Source organism: Festucalex cinctus, chromosome 20 (assembly GCF_051991245.1).
Source record: "Festucalex cinctus isolate MCC-2025b chromosome 20, RoL_Fcin_1.0, whole genome shotgun sequence".
In the NCBI taxonomy this organism is placed as follows: Eukaryota; Metazoa; Chordata; class Actinopteri; order Syngnathiformes; family Syngnathidae; genus Festucalex; species Festucalex cinctus.
This window is the reverse complement of record NC_135430.1, coordinates 1,747,145-1,769,056: the sequence shown is the minus strand read 5'-3', so window position 1 is coordinate 1,769,056 and position 21,912 is coordinate 1,747,145.

The window sequence follows — 21,912 nt, the reverse complement described above, 5'->3', positions numbered from 1 at the left end:
TGCGGTTTGCAAGTTGAAGACGTAAACAGAAAGTAAAAGAAACAAGGAGTAAACAATGACCGAACTCACATCTAATCAAGCTATGACTTGGCATCATCTTCCCAAGATGGAACAGTTTCGACAAGATGGTTCCCCGCCGTTTTTCTGGTGGTATCTAGTGAAGTAAATGAAGACATTGTGCAAGGTAAGTACAGTGGTACCTCTACTTACGAAATTAATTGGTTCTGGAAGAAAGTTCTTAAGTAGAAAAATTTGTAAGTAGAGACGCATTTTCCATGTAAATGCCCTAATCCGTTCCAAGCCTCCCAAAATTCAGACATAAATGTTTTATAAAGCATAAAAATGCATCAAAACATGTAACAAATACATGTTACAATTAGATTATTGCACAAAAAATGAGAGTTGTGCATAATGTAAAGAACAAAGAATAGAGTAAAGAATAAAAATTATGGTCATTTACCTTTTTAATTGCTGTCCTCATCGTTTTTTTGCCCTCTGGCTCTCCTCTCTCAGAAGTGTTTGTTTTTGTTTTTTTTGGCCTGGTGTTTTGTAAAGAACTGATCCATGGATGTTTTTTTTTTTTTTTTTTTTAAACAATCCTTCGTTAATGTCCAATGCAAACATCATCTTAGTGAGCAAACGCCCGACTGGTGAACACTTTTTCTGGGCGATTCTTTTAAACAAATTCTGAAACTTCATGGAAACTTCCGGTATGGCGAGGCATCTTTAAAAAAAAAAAAAAAAAAAAAAAAAAAAGGCCCGTCTCGTCGCAATTAAAAACTTACTGTGCCTTCATCAATCACCAATTGTTGAATTTTTGCACAAATTCGTTAGCCGTTAGTTCATACATTTACGAAAAACTATCGAACACCTCATGGGCTGTGGGATGAATGATGAGGACGCTGTATAGACACCGATCTAGTATACGCTCATAGATACCTATGGTAGGAAATAACCATAGCCGAAAGTATGGCTGTACAAGCGGGCTTTCGTGGACCGGTTTTACTTGGCTGACATGGAACGTGGGATGGACTTTGAGGGATCTTGGCAGGCGAAGACGAACTGCAGCAGGACCTATGGACTTGGTTACTGGAAAAGGCCCCACAAATCACTGGCCAGCTTTGGACATGGTACTTTGAGTCTGAGGTGTTTGGCTGATAGCCACACCCGCTGGCCTGAGCGGTATTCGGGTGCCGGTCTCCTTTTCCGGTCGGCTGCCCCCTTCACCTGGTCTCCCTGGCGTTGAAGTGCCGTCCGGGCCGCCGACCAGACCTTGTGGCACCGACGGATCATGGCCTGGACCGAGGGGACCGTTGCCTCCTCTTCCAGTTCGGCGAAGAATGGTGGATCGTAGCCGTGGACGCATTTAAACGGGGTGAGACCTGTGGCAGATGTGGGCAAAGAGTTGTGTGCGAGCTCGACCCATACCAGATACTTGCTCCAGGTTGTCGGGTTCTGGGAGACGAGGCATCGGAGACCGGTTTCGAGCTGCTGGTTCAGCCGTTCTGCCTGCCCATTGGCCTCAGGATGGTACCCAGAAGTCAGGTTGGCTTTGGCACCTAGGGCTTTACAAAATTGTGCCCAGAATTGGGAGACGAACTGTGGTCCACGGTCTGAGACGATGTGTAATGGGAAACCATAGAACCGGAAAATGTGATGAATCATGATATCTGCTGTGGTCTTGGCGGATGGGAGCTTGGTTAGTGGGATGAAGCGAACCATTTTAGAGAATCTGTCAACAACTGTGAGGATCGTGGTTTTACCGTGAGATGGGGGCAGTCCGGTTACGAAGTCTACTGATATTTCCGCCCATGGTCTGGATGGGATTGGTAGTGGCTGGAGTAGACCCATCCGGGACTGGTTGGACGTCTTGTTGCGGGCACAGGTAGGACAGGCAGCTACGTAGTCCTTGATTGTGGTTTCCATTGCCGGCCACCAGAATCTCCGGGCGACAGCATACATGGTCCTGCGGACTCCAGGATGGCAAAATAATCGTGAAGTGTGGGCCCAGTGTATTACCTGGGCCCTCAGTTCCTCAGGCACAAAGAGTCGAAGTGGTGGGCATGACGTGGGGGGAGTGACGTTCCGTAGTGCCTCTTTGACGTCGTCCTCAATTTGCCATCTCATGGCCCCGACTATGCAGTCCCGGCAGAATGGTCTCAGGATCGGCTTCCAATGGCTCGGACTCGTGGATTCTTGACAAAGCGTCAGCCTTGACGTTCTTACTGCCGGGTCTGTAGGTCAGAGAAAATACGAAGCGGTTAAAAAACAAAGACCATCTGGCCTGTCGAGGGTTGAGTCTTTTGGCCTGGCGTAAGTATTCCAGATTTCGGTGGTCGGTCCAGATCACGAAGGGGAGTTCGGCGCCTTCCAACCAGTGTCTCCACTCTTCGAGAGCCACTTTTACAGCTAGGAGCTCCCGATCACCGACCGAGTAGTTGCGTTCAGCTTTAGATAATTTTCGTGAGAGGAAGGCACAGGGATGTGTCTTGCCGTCCTCTTGACAACGCTGGGACAGGACTGCCCCAATACCAATACTCGAGGCGTCCACCTCCACCACGAACTGGCGTTTGGGGTCAGGGACTCTGAGGATTGGGGCATTAGTGAAGCGAGCTTTTAAGTCCTTGAATGCCCTTTCGGCTTCCGTGTTCCACATAAATCGAACCTGTGGGGAGGTCAAGGCGTGCAGGGGGGCGGCAATGGTGCTGAAGTTTCTGATAAATCGCCGGTAAAAGTTGGCGAATCCGAGGAATTGCTGGACTTTCTTTCGTGAGTCCGGCGTGGGCCAATCTCGCACGGCGCTGACCTTGTCTGCTTCCATCTCCACTCTTCCGGGTGACACGACGAATCCCAAGAAGGAGATGGTGTTGACGTGGAACAGGCTCTTTTCTGCTTTCACGTAAAGCTGATGATTCAGCAGGCGTTGCAAGACTAGGCTCACATGGTCTTGATGGCTTTTTTGGTCGGGTGAGTAGATCAAGATGTCGTCGAGATAAACATATACAAAGTGGTCTATGAAATCTTTGAGTACCTCATTTATCATGGCCTGGAAGACGGCTGGAGCATTCGTGAGGCCGAAAGGCATGACCAGGTACTCGTAATGTCCCCGAGGAGTCTTCCATTCATCTCCCTCACGGATCCGAATGAGGTGATAGGCGTTCCGGAGATCGAGCTTGGTGAAGATCTTAGCTTGTTGCAGCTGATCGAACACCGAGGACATCAAGGGCAATGGGTACCGGTTCTTAACAGTGATATCATTCAAGGGACTGTAATCAATGCAGGGGCGTAGGGATCCATCCTTTTTACTCACGAAGAAAAAACCTGCGCCAGCAGGTGAGGAAGACGGTCGGATGAGGCCGGCTTTCAAGGAGTCGTCAATGTAATTGTTCATGGCCTGGCGTTCGGGTCCTGAGACCGAGTACAGTCTCCCCTTGGGGATGGTTGAACCGGGAATCAAGTCAATCGGGCAGTCGTACGGTCGGTGTTGAGGAAGAGTCATGGCCTTGGTCTTACTGAAAACCTCCCGCAGGTGGTGGTAGCAGGAGGGAACGGTGTGCAGGTTAGGGTATTCTTCTTGAGCCGGTGGAGCGAGAGTCACCTGGTGGACCTGGGCTGTGGTGTTCCGGGGTGTGGGTTGTTCCAATCCGTGAGTGTTGCATTCCTTTCCCCACTCCAGAATGGCTCCCAAGTTCCAGTCAATTCTGGGGTTATGTAGACGCAACCAAGGATGGCCCAGAACCAAAGTGGGGGATGAAGCGTGGAAAACGTGGAAGCGGAGAGTCTCGAAGTGCTGTCCGATTCGGACTCCCAGGGGTTCAGTGATGTGAGTGATCTTGAAGAGTTCCTTGCCGTTCAGTGCTCTAGCCTGGATGGTCGAGGAAAGGGGTTCGGTGGAGGCTCGTATTTGCCTTACGAGCTCCCAGTCCATGAGGCTCTCGTCGGAACCGGAGTCGATGAGGGCTGGCAGATCTGAAGTGACATTGTGGTGGGTTATCTGAATCTGCGTGAGCCTGTGGTTCTTGGTGGGTCGGGATGACGAGGAACTCACCGGTGAGCCGCCCTTCGTGGTGCAGGTTCCCACCAGGTGGCCAAGACCCCCACAATAGAAGCAACGGCCCTCTCGGCGGCGGCGCTGTCGCTCCTCGGGCGTAAGCCGAGCCCTTTCAAGTTGCATGGGTTCCTCTCTGGCGAGACCCACCTCTCCTGGTTCCAGTCGGGGAGGGAGGATGGGTTGTGGCCTCCCTGACTCCGGTGGCCGTGACCAGGGGGTGGGTTCCTCTCTCCTTCGGAGTCCGCCGATCTTAGCCAGTTCCTGGCGACGATGATCGGTGCGGATCGCGAGGGAAATCAAAGCGTCCAAGTCCGTGGGGAGTTCTACGGGAATCAGGAGTTCTTGAATGGCAGGTGAGAGTCCTTTCAAGAAATGATCGTGTAGCGCTATGGCGTTCCAGCTACTGTTCGTTGCCAACGTTCGAAAGCGGATTGCGTAATCGCTGACAGGTTTTTTGCCTTGTTGAAGCCGGCTCAAAGCTCGTGCCTTCTCTCGGTCATTGTTCTCGGGGTCGAAGACTTGGCGCAAGGCGACTTGAAAGTCCTGTAAGTTTTGACAGACCGAGGAACCCCTGGCCCATTCCGCGGTTGCCCAGGTTTTAGCCCGTCCAGTCAGGTGCGACACCATGAAGGCCACTCGGGACCGGGCTGTGGGAAATGCCTGTGGTAAGTGTTCAAAATGTATGTCACACTCCGTGAGGAAAGTCTGACAGCGCCCGGGTTCACCGGAGTATCGTTCTGGGGAGGCCAGTCTTAATCCTACCCCGGTGAAAGGCGTGGTCGGGACGGGGAACTCAGGATGAGGAAGTTGTCCGGTGGGAGCTGGCGCTCGACGCCGTGAGAGGCTCACCAGCTCGTGGACCTGGCTGGTCAATTCCCCAATCTGCGACAACATGGCTTGTTGGATCCGGTCCTGGTTGTCAAGCCGGGCCTCCTGGCTCTGTAGCCTAGCCTCGACCTTTCCTGCTGGGTCCATGCTGGCCGAAGTGTACTGACAAGGCGAGGTAAGGTAGGACTCAGACGCAGGAGTAAGGTAGGCCACCAAGGCAACAGGTTTATTTCCGGCCAACAGCTGTCTCCTCTCAAACCGAGAGGAGAACGGGGAATCAAAAAAGTGGAGAACAAAAGGCGCTCCACTAGGGAGGAAAAAACAGGCAAAAGGTACTGGGGACAACAAAAGGCGCTCCGCTAGGGAGGAAAAAGGGCACAAGGCAAAAGGGGCAACTAAAGGCGCTCCACTGGGGAGGAAAAGGCACAAAAACAAGGCAAAAACACAAGGCACCGTGAACGAGGTCATGAGGACTGTGGGACGCTTCCATGCACTGACTGTGTGACACTTCGGCAACGGAGGGGAGAATGCAGATGGCTTTTATTGTGTGGGTTGATTGGTGGCAGGTGGTGATAATCATGGGCGGGGACCGGTAATGAGTGAGCGGCAGGAAGGGCAAGTGACCTGGGGTGAGAGGATTTCAAAGTAAGACAGGAAACATGGACACAAAAATAAAAGCATGGACCGCCACGCCGGTGGCGGCGTGACAGGTAGAGGTTCCTCTTACCCAATGGGATGATAGAACGATGCACAAACGCCGATCTAGTATTTACGCTTATAGGTACCTATGGTAGGAAATAGCCATAGCCGAAAGTATGTTGCGTTCGGTAATGTATTTTTACCTTTCGTATCTAGAAATTTCGTTCGTAACAAGAGGCCATATTTTCCCGTTGAGGCGTTTCGTAACTTGAAAATTTCGTATGAAGAGACGTTCGTAAGTAGAAGTTCCACTGTACTCAAAAACAATTAACACAACAATCCTGTTGAATCATTAGAACAAGTTTGTGCATGCTTTACAGCTCCACTGAATCCCAACGTACCATAAAGAGTTTAGCCGCTACTTAGGTAGCTGTGCAGCCACCACACCAACGTAGCAATCAATCGTGTTATCTGTTGATCACCGCAACCCGTGAGAATAGCGAATGATTGCTGGTCTGCGAAAACTTGTTTGAACCAGTCCGTGGCGCAACAAAAGGTTGGGGTTGGTTCTGTAAGCCATGCAAACTGTTATCGAGATAGAGATAGAGAGAGAGGCAGGAATACAGCAATGTTCAACTTAAGTGTTTCAACTTGCCCAGCAATGTTAAACTTAAGTGTTTCTCAGGAATGTGGAAATGTATTTTTGTATGTTGAGAAATGGATGCATTCCGCCTGCACAACTGAACATCACTTTATCATTGTTCTCTCATCTATGACCTTCATGAGTCTAAGCAAAACATGAGGCTAAATATTTTTGAAAAGGCCTGCCATCATAAATCCCCTAACCAGCATTTCCAATGTGTCTCAGAAAAGAAAGAGATCAAAGGCCACCTTTGTTTCCTCAGATGCCATGAAGGAATCTAACAAAACATGCACAAGCATGCAAAACTATGTTTACTGGCCCCAAGCAGCAAAAGAAAAATCTGATGAAATCTGCCAACACCAGTGATGCCATTATACCGTGTTACTCTGATATGAACACTTTTATGATGGGTTACTATTTCCTGAATGTTAATCAGAATGAAGTCAAACATTTATCAACATACTGTGCATTATTGAAGGCCGAAGTGGAGAAGGGTTCCATGTGCTTAATTTGACTCCACACGGGAAACCTGGACACGGACAGGATTGACAGATTGACAGCTCTTTCTCGATTCCGTGGGTGGTGGTGCATGGCCGTTCTTAGTTGGTGGAGCGATTTGTCTGGTTAATTCCGATAACGAACGAGACTCCGGCATGCTAACTAGCTACGCGGCCCCCGCGCGGTCGGCGTCCAGCTTCTTAGAGGGACAAGTGGCGCTCAGCCACGCGAGATTGAGCAATAACAGGTCTGTGATGCCCTTAGATGTCCGGGGCTGCACGCGCGCCACACTGAGTGGATCAGCGTGTGCCCCTGCCCTGCGCCGAGAGGCGCGGGTAACCCTCTGAACCCCGCTCGTGATAGGGACTAGGGACTGCAATTATTTCCCACCAACGAGGAATTCCTAGTAAGCGCGGGCTCGCCGCATTCCCGCCCGCCGGAGGGTGCGGGACATGTGGCGTACGGAAGGCCGCTTTGCCCGGCGCAGGTGGGGGCCCGAGGCCTTCGGAGGAGGCTCCGCCCGCGGACGGTGTGAGGCCGGTAGCGGCCCCGGGCACGCCGGGGAGCGGCCTTCTCGGAATCGGGTTGTTTGGGAATGCAGCCCAAAGCGGGTGGTAAACTCCATCGAAGGCTAAATACCGGCACGAGACCGATAGTCGACAAGTACCTTAAGGGAAAGTTGAAAAGAACTTTGAAGAGAGAGTTCAACAGGGCGTGTAACCGTTGAGAGGTAAACGGGTGGGGCCCGCGGGATCAACCATGTTTCTCATTTTCGTAAAACTTTCATTATTTTGGGAAAACATGTTGATTTCAACAGCTGCTTGTCATTGTGTATGGTTTTCTTGTAACCAAAATGAATTCAATTCTTACATCAATAACTATGGCAGGGGTCAGCAAGCTTTCATGTCAAAAGAGCCATTTGAAGCCAAATAAATAACCAAAATTGTGTCTGGAGCCCAAAACAAAACATTTGAAGATTGTGATGAAGGCAACAATGTGTTAGGTCTCCAAAGCCAATTAGAGAGCTGCACCAAAAACAACACAAAAATACATTATACAGCATCCAATACTTTGACATTTATTTTCTTCTACCTTTTGTCTTCAGTTTTTGGAATTTTTGTGTGTGTAATTTTTAGACTTTTCTGCCTTTGTCTAAAAAGTTTACTAAAAAGTCCGAAATTTAATAATTTAAAAAAGACAAAAAAGAAAAGGTTCAAAATCAAAATCAATCACTAAAATTACAATATAATGCCCACAAAACTGCCAAAAATGTCAGCAATTTGCTGGCAAAATGGCAGAAAATAAGTAAAAAAAAATAAATAAATAAAAAAGACATAAAATGTCAAAAAAAGAAAGTAGAGGCAGAAAATTACCATATGTCCATAAAATAGCCAAAAGTGTCCGTAATTTTAGACAAAAGCAGAAAAGTCTAAAAATGTATGAAAAATTACACACACAAAAAAAAATTCCAAAAACTGAAGACAAAAGGTAGAAGAAAATGAATGTCAAAGTATTGGATGCTGCATATTTTTGTGTTGTTTTTGGTGCAGCTCTCTAATTGGCTTTGGAGCCCTCAGTACTCAGTAAAGTACTAACTAACTAACACATTGTTGCCTTCATCACAATCTTCAAATGTTTTGTTTTGCAGCTCCAGATGCAATTTTGCTTATTTCTTTGGCCTCAAATGGCTCTTTTGACATGAAAGCTTGCTGACCCCTGTGCTAAAGATATGGACTCCACAAGCCTTCAGGAGGACCGCGATAAAATCAAGGAAGTAATTCTGGCTGCTCGTGGGCTGGGTGAAGTCACCGCAGTCATGAAGGACCTGTCAACACATGCCAGCAACACCATGCATGTCTTGCATGTCTTTGGAATGTGGGAGGAGACCGGAGTACAATTTAAAGCCCAAATGAATTAGCATTAAATCAATTAGCATTTTAGAGATAAACTATTCCTTGGCAAACTTTGCAACATGTATTATTTAGATAGAGAGAGTGTAATTTATTAAACTTTTTATTTTCTTCATGAAAACAGGGCTAATGATTACGGAGCCCCTAATGTGACATTGGAAAAAAAACAAAAACATTTTAAATATGTTTCTTGTCCGGACGAGAAACTTTCTCGTCCGGACAAGAAACTTTCTCGTCAGGACAAGAAACTTTCTCATCCGGGCAAGAAATTTTCTCGTCACTTTAGGGGCTCCGTAGGTTTCTGACGGTGAATTTTTTTAAATTTTTTTTTATTTTTTATTTTTTTTAATTTTTTTTTTACTGGCGGGAATGGGCTTCCATAGATACAGCAGTGCATCCTGAAAAGATAGAAAGTTGTAGTTGACCACATTGTCTAATAAAAGTGAAACCAGCGTCTCCGATTGCCACTGTGAGACTAGCGCTACTAAATACAAGATCACTAGTTAACAAATCATTGTTGATTCATGACATTATTATGACATATGATCTTGACTTATTTCTCCTCAGTGAAACATGGCTAACAGAAGGTTCCTGCAACACTGTTCTCAATGAGGCAACACCAACAAATTTTAGTTTCATGAACAAATGTCGTAATGGCAAAAAAGGTGGTGGACTTGCTGCCATTTTTAAATCTCTATTTCAGTGTAAAGAAATTTCATTGGGAAGCTTTAATTCATTTGAATATCTTAGTCTTTTGGTAAAAGGTGAACCAAACATCGTCATTGTCATAATTTACAGACCTCCAAAACAAAAAGGCAGATTCATGGAGGAATTTGAATAAATGCTGTCAGTAATTTGTACCGACTATGATTATCTGGTCTTAACTGGAGACTTTAACATTCATGTTGACAACAACTTGGATAAAAATACCAAAGAATTTTGTAATATACTTGATACTTTTGGTCTCTCACAACATGTAAAAGGTCCAACACACAATCAAGGTCACATTCTTGATCTCGTCATCTCTAAAGGTGTTGACATTTTATCTGTTGAGGTGAAAGATCTGGCTATTTCAGATCATTCCTGTGTGTTTTTTGAATTACAAACAATCCCAGAAGTTCAAACAACTACTGAAGGATAGATAAAGCAAAGTGAGATCCACAGACACCAGCACCCACTGATTCAAGGGGCTGTGGGAGGGAGAGGCTACTTCTGTTGAGTTTCAGTAGATGCTGGTGCGACGGATCTGGCATGCATAAGGACCACCACCAAAGAAAGAAAGCCGTCAACCGCGGTCCAGCAAAGCGTCCTTCTGATTTTCTATATGTGGCCCTCAAATGAAAACGTTTGGACACCCCTCGGCTAGATGTTCCCACTCAATTGAGTCAAAATCACCAAATCAACATGTTAAGAGGAAACAGATGTCAAAAGTTAGACCAGTGGTTCTCAAACCCGGTGTCAGTCCAGATGTGGTCGGGCTTCCTATTTGTATCGGGGTCGCCTAATGATGATGTCACACTACAGGATTGGCTGGAAATTATCCACTTACAATTGTTCAATGAAGTCATATGAAAAAAAAATCTGGTTGACATAGAAACATTGTAAAGAAAATATTAACGTTGTCATTTAAATAACAAAATATATGGACTGAAATTTTAAGAACATTAAATAAACCTAAGAATACAAAAGCAGGAGACTTTAAGATTGAAGAAATAATCAAATAGATTGAAGCACCTTCGCGCTTGCCGATGACGTCAGTACAGCAGCGCTAACGAAACGCACAATTCAGATGTGTTCACTTCGGTTTGGTTTCTTTCTTTTTTTTAGCTGTTCATAAATCACAAAAACCGTCTTAATGATAATAGGAAAACATTAGCAATCTAAACATGACAATATTTGTCACATCTCAGGCAATTCATTTGTGTATTTATCATTTTTTGTGTATTATTTATTTAATCAATTAATTTTTCTATACATCTTGCCTTTATATTCTTAGTAGTGCTGTCAAACGATTAGAATTTTTAATCTGATTAATCACACTTTTTAATTTAAATTAAATTCAAAATACCATAATATTTTGACATTAACACATTTTATTATCTGAATGTCATTTGCAAACATTGATTAAATGCATGTAAGCAATTGCATGCATGCTTGTATTGCTCAAAACGTAAAAGCATCATATCAATTGTTTGCAATTCAGCAATTATTAATTTATTAAACGCAAATTACTTTTGTTTTAAAGCGAAATTTACCACCGAGCTCACCAACTGTGTTGGTAGCTGTATGTGCGGGCTATGTTAATACACACGACTGAGTGTGGCAATGTTCTCGTGGCCATTTATTTTCACTCTTAACAGTTGCTTCCCCCAGGTCACAAGAGGGCGCTCAAGGTTAGCGCATGCAATGAATCACTACCATAACACCAACTGGAGTCACCCGCTCATTTTGGAACAACAAGCGTGGGAAATGCCGTGCATTGACCTAATCACTGACCTGCGCAGCCTTCAATGTAACCATCCGCGGTTACGTTCAAGGCTCAAGTGCGGTCAAAAAAAATTGTGCGATTAATATGCGTTAATACGTGATTAATGCGACATTTTTCTGTGATTAATTAATCTAGCCCTAATTCTTAGATTTATTTACGTTTCTACAATTTCAGTTCGTACATTTTGTTATTTAAATAACATCTCGAATATTTTCTTTCCAGTGTTTGACGTCCACTGAATTATTTCCAGCAAATCTTGCAGCGCAGTGGTGTCCAAACTACGTCCCGGGGGCCATTTGCGGCCCGCCGTCCATTTTTCAGTGGCCTGCGACATATGCTAAAAATGGCCTTTGACTCAGTTCAAATAAAATAAACAAAACAAAAATGTTTGGAGATGGTTAAAGTAAGAAGGGAGGGTATCGAAAAAGAGGTGCCATTATTTTAGTTAACTAAAACTAATGAAAAAACTAAAACTAAAATTCAAAAAACAATATTGTTACCGAAATAAAATAAAAACAAAAATGCTTTTAAAAAAATGAAAAGTAACTGAAGCTACATTTTATGTTTACAAAACTAACTAACTAACTAACTATAATTATAGCAAACATGTCCTTCGTTTTAGTCATTGGTAATTAATTTAATGCATGAGCTTTCGGGGATGATTTCAAATGTGATTTTTTTTTTTTTTTTTTTTTTTTTTTCTTTTTTTTGAAGAGCTCAGAATTGTTCATTCGGTAGTCTTACCGATTCAACGTCTTGTCATCATTGCTCTTTTCCTTTTTTTTTTTTTTTTTTTTTTTTTTTTTTTTTTTTTGTGTGTGTGTATGTGTGCGTGCGTTTGCGTGCGTGCGTTTGCGTGCGTGCGTGCGTTTGCGTGTGTGCGTTTGCGTGCGTTTGCGTGCGTGCGTGCAAATACGTATAAATTTATACTCATTCATTCACCTAAAACCTTATAAATATCCCATTACCCTTCGCCTTAACCAGGTACTTCAGAATCTTGCCAGAGTCGTGAGATTTAAATGGTCAGGAGACCAGAGAAAAGGTCAGAAAAAAAAGAAATAAAGAGAAAAGAAAGGTAAATCAAAGTGACATCCAGCACCGACCAAACACTTCCTGCCTTCCCCATGATTACAAAATCAAAGTCTTACGCCAACCCCGGAAGCCTCTAAATTCCAGCAAATTTAGCGAGATCTCAAGAGCCCAGAGGAAAAACTAAAGAGAGGAAGGAGGGAAGGATCGATAAGGCAGAGTGAGATCAATAGAAGCCAGTACATCCAATCCATCAAAGTGAAGTCCAGCACCAACAAGACCCCTCCTGCGTGGTTACAAAACCGGAGTCTTATGCCAACCCCAGAAACCTCATACTTCTAATAAATTAAGATCTCAAGTGACCAGAGGAAAAACTAAAGAGAGGAAGGAGGGAAGGATAGATAAAGAAAAGTGAGAACCACAGACACCAGCACCAACTGATTCAAGGGGCTGTGGGAGGGAGAGGGTACTTCTGTTGAGTTTCAGTAGATGCTGGTGCGACGGATCTGGCATGCATAAGGACCACCACCAAAGAGAGAAGCCGTCAACCGCGGTCCAGCAAAGCGAGCACCCCCCCCCCCCCCCACCCCCCCCGGAATCCCCAGGCCGCGGCAGCACCAAGGCCACCCCCAAGCCACCCGAGCGGACACCGGTCAGCGAGCCGACCCAGATACCCGGAACACCCCCGCCCCAGCCCCGGCCCACACCCCCGAGCCCAAGGCCGCAGAACGAGGCCCAGCGGGCCCCCACAGCGCCCCACCGGTCCCCAGCCCCCATCCCCCCACGACCCCCCCGCACCCCACCCAAACCCGCCATCCACCACGACCCAGGCCCCACCACCCCCGACCCCCAAACCCCCGAACACACCCCGACCCCCAGCACCCAACCCCCCACCCACCCATACCTCCACCCCCCCCCCAAACAAGCCGCCCCCCCCCCGACGGCCGCCACCCCCCCCCCCGCGAACCCGGCCCCCCGCGAGAACCCCCCACCCCCCCCCGGAAACCGGCACCGGGCAGCAGCGCAGAGAGGGAAGATGTGCCCACCCCACCTCCAGCCGCGCGAGATTTGCACCGCGGCGGGAGGGGGGAAGCAGAGGAGGAAGCACCAGGGGAGAAGGCGGGATACCAGAACACCGAGCCCGGTGGGGAGAGGCCCCGGTCGTCACGCCAGAGTACAAGTGACACCTAACCCTGTTACTGAGTCCGCCAGCTCGCCGACTGGCGAGCTCTACCCTTACACCGTGAATGTGGCCCCACCCAGTGTATATACAAGTGTGTGCGTGTGGTGCATTAAAATTGGGAGCAGGTGAGTCGGAGCAGAGGGAAAAAATTTCCCCTACTCCGACACACCCGTATCCCCCCCCAAAAAATGAATATGTATATGTGTGGTGCATTAAAAAAGGGAATGGAGGGACAAAGTGGTGGGGCAGGGACACAAATGGGGGGGACCACAGCGCTGCCAGGCACTGCAGTCCATCCCCTCTGATGGCTCCCCGCCCCAACTCACCCCTCCCCTTGGACGTGAGGTGCATTAAAATTGGAGGGGAGTTGAAGGGTGAAGACGGTGTTTCCACCCTTCCCCACCCCACCAAGAAATGTGTTGTGTGCCCTATGTGTATATTTACAAAGTGTATAGTGCAAGCTAGTGAAGTGAGTAAGAGGAGCGACCAGCGGGGCCTCACCCAACCCGGCGGGTGTAGGTGGCACGCCCGCCCCCCAGCACCCCCACCCCCCGCCGCCCCCCACCTCATCCACCCGGCACCACAATGGGCGGACAGCCAGCGCAGCAGGGCTACCGGACAGCCCACCAGCCACCGGGGCCCGCCCGGGGCACCAGGAGTTATACCGGAGCGGGGCAGGCCCCAAACCCTCGCCCGGCCCCCGGAGCCCGACGCCCGGGCCGGGGAGGGAGCCCCAGGCCCAGGGAGAGGGAGGGGGAGGGGCCGCAGGGCAGACAGGGAAGGGGGGGGGGGGGGCGGGGGAAGCGGGGAGAAGACGACAAGAAGGCGAAAGGGCGGCTGCAGGGCAGGAGGCGGGGGGGGAGAGGAGGAGGGAGGGCGACAAGGGAAAAGGGACCGGGAGGCAGAGGAGGATGGGCGGGAGGAGGCGAGGAGGGAGAGGCGACGGGGGGGAGGAAGGGGGAGGGGAGAGGGAACCACGGGGCACACCGGAGGCCCACCCACCCCGAACCGCGCCGCCGGGCACGGAGCAGCGGACCGCGCCGGGACGGCACCGCCCCGGGCACCAGGGGAAGCACCCCAACACCGCACCCCACAGGGGGCCCAGGGAGCGGCCAAGACGCAACCGCCACCGAGCAGACAACGGGGGGGGGGGGGGGGGGGGGCAGAACCACCCCCGCCCGACCACAGGGGACGGCGTCAAGAAAATTGACTAATTAGCATGCAGTAACACCAAGTGTTGATGCTTAGTGCCCACTAGAAATAGATCTTAAGGAGTTATTGAGTATAGTGTCGTATAGTGTGGTATGCTCGAGCCCACTAGCAGCAACTAGGTTCCTGACTATATAAAAATAAAAACAATCAGATACAAAATACCAAATACAGGAGCAGCGAAAACAGAAGTTGTAACGATGTGGTGGCTCTCGTTAACAGGCAGAATCTTGGCAGGATTAAGTTGCCAAATTGAGATTAAAATATTCTATGTACATAGACCATATTTGTTTAAATCTTGATACTTGATTTTTATTTAAGGCAGAGATTTTTTCCATTGAGATATAATTTATTAGTAAGTTTAACCAGTGGTCGATATTTAGAGATTGTTTATTTTTCCAATTGACAAGGATTATTTTTTTAGCAATAGTAAGGGCTATAAATATAGATTGAGATTGTTTACATGGTCGCTCAGTTATTGTTAAGTCACCTAGTAAACACAGTCTTGGAGATAAAGGAAGCCTACAGTTTAATATATCAGCGAGCTTTTCCAAGATTTTAGTCCAGAAATGCAGCACTGGAGTACATGACCATAAAGCATGAAGATAAGTATCGGCAGTGTTTTGTGAGCACTGGAGACAAATGTCGGAGTCAGAGAGTCCCATTTTTTTCATCATATATTGTGTAATATATGTTCTATGAAGTATCTTATATTGGATAAGTTGCAAATTTGTCTGTTTGGTCATTTTAAATACATTTTCACAGATTTGGGTCCAAAAGTCTGGTTCCGGAACTATAGACAAGTCTTTTTCCCATTTTAAAGTCGGTAAATACGTTTTATTTGTGTATAAAAATAACTTATATATTTTTGATATTTTCTTTATTGTTGTTGGAGAAAGCTTTATAATATCTTTAGCTAAGACAGGCAGTTGGAGCGTATCTTGAAGTGTTGGGATTTGTTTCTTAACCATATTTTTAACTTGCAGATAATGTAAGAAATTTCCCTTTTTTATTTCATATTTCTGGACCAAGTTTGTATATGATATAAACTTATTATCTGAGAAAAGATGATGAAGGTGTGTAATTCCTTTCTGCTCCCATAGGCTTAAATGGAACGACTGATTATTAAGTTGAAAGTCGGGGTTATGCCAAATGGGAGAGAGCCCACAGGGCGCCAATTGGGAGTTTGTAATTTCTAATGCCTTCCACCAGGCAGTCAGGGTGGCGGCTATCATTGGGTTTTTAAAACAATTATGTCGTCTTATTGATTTTGTAATAAAGAGTAAATCTGACAGTCTAAGATTATTACAATCCTTCTGCTCCAATTCCAACCAACAGTTAGTATCTCTGTTGGGTTGTGTCCATAGCACAAGATATTGTAGTTGATTAGCTAGATAATAGTACATAAAGTTTGGTGCCTCTAAACCTCCTTTAGATTTACTTTCCTGAAGAGTAGATAGACTAATTTTGGCTTTTTTTTTATTCCAATAGAATTTTATGATAGCAGAGTCCAGCGATTGGAACCAGTTAGACGTAGGTTTAAATGGAATCATTGAAAATAAATAATTAATCTTTGGTAAAACTTTCATTTTTATAGTAGCTATCCGTCCTATTAAAGAGATCGGAAGATTATTCCAGCGTTCCAGGTCACTACGGATACTATCCAATAATGGTGAAAAATTTAAAGAAGTTAATTCAGTTAACTTAGGTGAAATTTTAACACCTAAGTATTTTAAATTACCTGTAGGAAAGGAGTAGTGTGGATCCTGACTTGTAGGATTCCATGAATTTTCTGTAATAGGTAATAATGTTGATTTTGTCCAGTTAATAGAGTAATCTGATAAGTGAGAGAATTTAGTTATTAATTTAAATGCTTCCCCTAGCGAAATAGCAGGTTCTTCTAAATAGAGTAATATATCATCGGCATATAGATTAATTTTATGTTCTATTGTCCCGGAGTGGATTCCTTGGATCCGTCTATCCTGACGTATAGCTAATGCAAGCGGCTCAATAAATATAGCAAATAATAAAGGAGAAATTGGGCACCCTTGTCTTGTTCCCCTTTGTAAAGTAAAACTCTGTGATGTAATCCCATTAGTAGTAACTGTAGCTTTAGGAGAATCATATAATATTGAGACCCATTGAATGAATGACTCCCCGAAGCCGAATTTATTTAAGACAGCAAAGAGGAAGGACCAGTTAACTTTATCGAATGCTTTTTCTGCATCCAGCGAAATAACAACTGCCTTTTTATCATGCCGCTGTGACATACTAATCAAGTTAAAGAGTCTCCTAATATTATTAGTAGAATGACGACCTTTAATAAAACCTGTTTGATCACTATGAATAATTGTCGAGATTACCGTCTCTAATCGAGATGCCAAGGCCTTAGCGATAATTTTAATATCGGTATTAATTAGTGATATCGGTCGGTAACTTGACGGGAGGGTAGGGTCTTTTTCTGGCTTTAATAAAAGTTTAATTGCTGCTATATTCATATCTTGACGTATATCACCTTTACTTTTAATTTCAGTTACTACTCTTAGAAATAATGGAGCAAACATTAACCAGAAATGTTTAAAAAATATAGCCGGAAAGCCGTCTGGACCAGGTGCTCTGCCATTAGGCATACTGTCTAAAGCACGATACAACTCATCTATAGTAAGCGGGGTATCGAGAATATCTTTATGTTCAATAGATAACTGAGGTATATTTAAGCTGTTTAGGAATTCCTCAATATATTCAGGGTTAGGTCTATTAATTTCTGTGTATAGATTTCGATAATAGTTATAAAAAATATGGTTAATTTCTTCTGGTGATTGTGTGCATTCACCATTTATATCTTTAATAGCCGTTATAAGAGATTTTTCCCGATTCCGTTGAAGTTGATTTGCCAGGAATTTACCTGATTTATTATTATGTTCAAAATTATTATATCTCAACTGTTGTATTATAAACTCTGTCTTTTTAGATAACATGTTATCTAACTGTATTTTTATATTCTGTAGTTCTATCCATATTTGATTATTTGGGTTTAATACATATTCATCCGTTAGTTGTTTAATTTTATCTTCCAGGTATTTTTCTAATTTTTGATCCTGTTTCTTTTTATAAGTTGAATATGATATAATTTTCCCTCTAATTACCGCTTTCCCTGCTTCCCAGAGAAGAGATGGAGATATATTTGGAGAGTCATTTATTTCCAAAAAATCTGCCCACTCCCTTCTAATAATTTTATCAAACTCTACGTCTTTCAGTAATGAGATGTTAAAACGCCATATCGGGGGAGGTTTAAAGGTAGAGTCAATTTGTAGAGTGAGGGAGACTGGTGCATGATCACTTATAATTATAGAATGTATTTTTATAGCAGTTTTATCAACAATAGAATTATTTGTAAGGAAAAAATCAATTCTTGAGAATGATCGGTGCACAGCAGAGAAGAAAGTAAATTCCTTCTTAGTTGGGTTTTGAAGTCTCCAGCCATCGCTGAGGCCAAAATCCTCCATATACTCATCTATTACTTTAGCGGATCGTAATCGCCTTGTATATATCGTATTATTAGAACGATCTATTAACGGGTTCAAGACCGTGTTAAAATCACCTCCAATAATAATAGTAGAATTTGTTGCTAAATCGAGTAACCGAGAGAAAAATTCATGGAAAAAATCAGGGTCATCATTATTTGGGGCATATAAATTACCAATTGTATATACTTTATTAAATATAGTTACCTGGATAATAATATATCGGCCCTCTAAATCTGTTACTATATTATTTAGAGTAAAGAATAAATTCTTATGTATAAGTATAGAGACACCTCTTTGTCTACTATTATAGGAGGCAGAGTAAACTTGACTAAAATTTTTATCTATAAATAATTTTTCTTCTGATTTTTGTAAGTGGGTTTCTTGTAGGAGACAAATATCTGCCTTAAATTTTGAGAGATGGTCTAAAATTTTTATTCTTTTTGCCTGGGAGCGAGCGCCACACACATTCCAGGAGACCAGAGCTAATTTCTGCATACAAGCAATATAGACTCAGTCTTATGTATACATCTATATAAGCTGCTTATTAATATTAACATATTGTAGGATAGCAAAAGAGTAATTAGGCAATTTATATAATTTATATAAAGAGAGAGATAGCAAGTAGATAAGTATAATAGTGAAGAAACGTGGGGGGAAGTGAGTGTGAAGGAAATCTGTGGGGGATTCAACATAACAATACACCAGTAAATGGTGACCTAAGCGAGATTATTATTATTATTATTAATTTATTTTTTTAAGAATATATTTCTATATTATTATTATTATTATTATTATTACTTTATAGCCTATGCATAATATAAATTCATATTCTATTTCGTAACCCATTATCCATACATATACATACATATACATATACATATATATACATATATACACATATACATACACATACATATACATATACCTACGTCAAATAATCACACAATGCTCGGCTCTACCAATTGTCAGTTAGAACAGCCAAGGGGTCGAGGTTGGGTTTCGGAATAGCTGGCCGTCGATATATAATTTATCAACGACCATCGAAGTCCGTTTACCCTCCTGTCTATTTTGTTTCATGATAGGAAACAGTACTTTTCGCCGCTCGTTTATCTCTCTTGGGAATTGATCATTCATCCCGAAAGATGTCCCTTTGAGCTCCCGTCCTTTACTTTTTACCAATTCTTTATGTTTAAAATGTTCGAACTTAGCAATAATAGGACGGGGCTTATTGCCCTTACGAGCTCCGAGCCGGTGTACACGGTGAAAAGAGATATTATTTACCGTCTCCTGTGGGATCTTTAGCGATGATGTCATGAATTTTTTTATCTCACCCTCTGGATTATCTGGAGAATTTTCGGATATACCTGAGAATATTAGATTTTCCCGCATACTACGGGATTGAACATCTAAGACCGTTTCCTTTAGCATTTTATTTTCCTTTTTAATCGTCTCCAACTCGGCTGTGACAGCGACGAGAGAGGAGCGTAGCTCGGAGTTATCGCATTGGAGATCGCTTACCTGTTGGCTAACGAATTCCAAACTTGCCTTTAATTCTTTGACGTCCTCGCGGATAAGACAGAGGACGTCAAGTTTTTTATTTATGGAATCCAGCATACTCACCGATACGTCGGCGGTTGCTAAATCGTCCGTGTCTGTTGACGAGTCATTTTTCCTTTTTTTTTTCGAAGGATTATCCCGACTGGCCGCCGGCTCATCCATCGCGCAGCTATAAAAATGATCGTCAATAAAACGTTCGAGGTCGTCCACACTGGATAATATTTCCGATCTTTCTTAGAAAAGAAAAAAATCGAATTTATCTAATCATTAAATTCGGGTTTAATTAGAAATATAAAGCTAATTCTATTTTAGCAGCAGAGCGCCGCCATGTTAGATTTTCCCAGTCTCGCTACCGGTCACGCGATAGTCACAGCATCTCGCGATGGGAAATGTAGTTCCTCCCTAACTATGGCAGGGGTCAGCAAGCTTTCATGTCAAAAGAGCCATTTGAAGCCAAATAAATAACCAAAATTGTGTCTGGAGCCCAAAACAAAACATTTGAAGATTGTGATGAAGGCAACAATGTGTTAGGTCTCCAAAGCCAATTAGAGAGCTGCACCAAAAACAACACAAAAATACATTATACAGCATCCAATACTTTGACATTTATTTTCTTCTACCTTTTGTCTTCAGTTTTTGGAATTTTTGTGTGTGTAATTTTTAGACTTTTCTGCCTTTGTCTAAAAAGTTTACTAAAAAGTCCGAAATTTAATAATTTAAAAAAGACAAAAAAGAAAAGGTTCAAAATCAAAATCAATCACTAAAATTACAATATAATGCCCACAAAACTGCCAAAAATGTCAGCAATTTGCTGGCAAAATGGCAGAAAATAAGTAAAAAAAAATAAATAAATAAAAAAGACATAAAATGTCAAAAAAAGAAAGTAGAGGCAGAAAATTACCATATGTCCATAAAATAGCCAAAAGTGTCCGTAATTTTAGACAAAAGCAGAAAAGTCTAAAAATGTATGAAAAATTACACACACAAAAAATCCAAAAACTGAAGACAAAAGGTAGAAGAAAATAAATGTCAAAGTATTGGATGCTGCATATTTTTGTGTTGTTTTTGGTGCAGCTCTCTAATTGGCTTTGGAGCCCTCAGTACTCAGTAAAGTACTAACTAACTAACACATTGTTGCCTTCATCACAATCTTCAAATGTTTTGTTTTGCAGCTCCAGATGCAATTTTGCTTATTTCTTTGGCCTCAAATGGCTCTTTTGACATGAAAGCTTGCTGACCCCTGTGCTAAAGATATGGACTCCACAAGCCTTCAGGAGGACCGCGATAAAATCAAGGAAGTAATTCTGGCTGCTCGTGGGCTGGGTGAAGTCACCGCAGTCATGAAGGACCTGTCAACACATGCCAGCAACACCATGCATGTCTTGCATGTCTTTGGAATGTGGGAGGAGACCGGAGTACAATTTAAAGCCCAAATGAATTAGCATTAAATCAATTAGCATTTTAGAGATAAACTATTCCTTGGCAAACTTTGCAACATGTATTATTTAGATAGAGAGAGTGTAATTTATTAAACTTTTTATTTTCTTCATGAAAACAGGGCTAATGATTACGGAGCCCCTAATGTGACATTGGAAAAAAAACAAAAACATTTTAAATATGTTTCTTGTCCGGACGAGAAACTTTCTCGTCCGGACAAGAAACTTTCTCGTCAGGACAAGAAACTTTCTCATCCGGGCAAGAAATTTTCTCGTCACTTTAGGGGCTCCGTAGGTTTCTGACGGTGAATTTTTTTAAATTTTTTTTTATTTTTTATTTTTTTTAATTTTTTTTTTACTGGCGGGAATGGGCTTCCATAGATACAGCAGTGCATCCTGAAAAGATAGAAAGTTGTAGTTGACCACATTGTCTAATAAAAGTGAAACCAGCGTCTCCGATTGCCACTGTGAGACTAGCGCTACTAAATACAAGATCACTAGTTAACAAATCATTGTTGATTCATGACATTATTATGACATATGATCTTGACTTATTTCTCCTCAGTGAAACATGGCTAACAGAAGGTTCCTGCAACACTGTTCTCAATGAGGCAACACCAACAAATTTTAGTTTCATGAACAAATGTCGTAATGGCAAAAAAGGTGGTGGACTTGCTGCCATTTTTAAATCTCTATTTCAGTGTAAAGAAATTTCATTGGGAAGCTTTAATTCATTTGAATATCTTAGTCTTTTGGTAAAAGGTGAACCAAACATCGTCATTGTCATAATTTACAGACCTCCAAAACAAAAAGGCAGATTCATGGAGGAATTTGAATAAATGCTGTCAGTAATTTGTACCGACTATGATTATCTGGTCTTAACTGGAGACTTTAACATTCATGTTGACAACAAC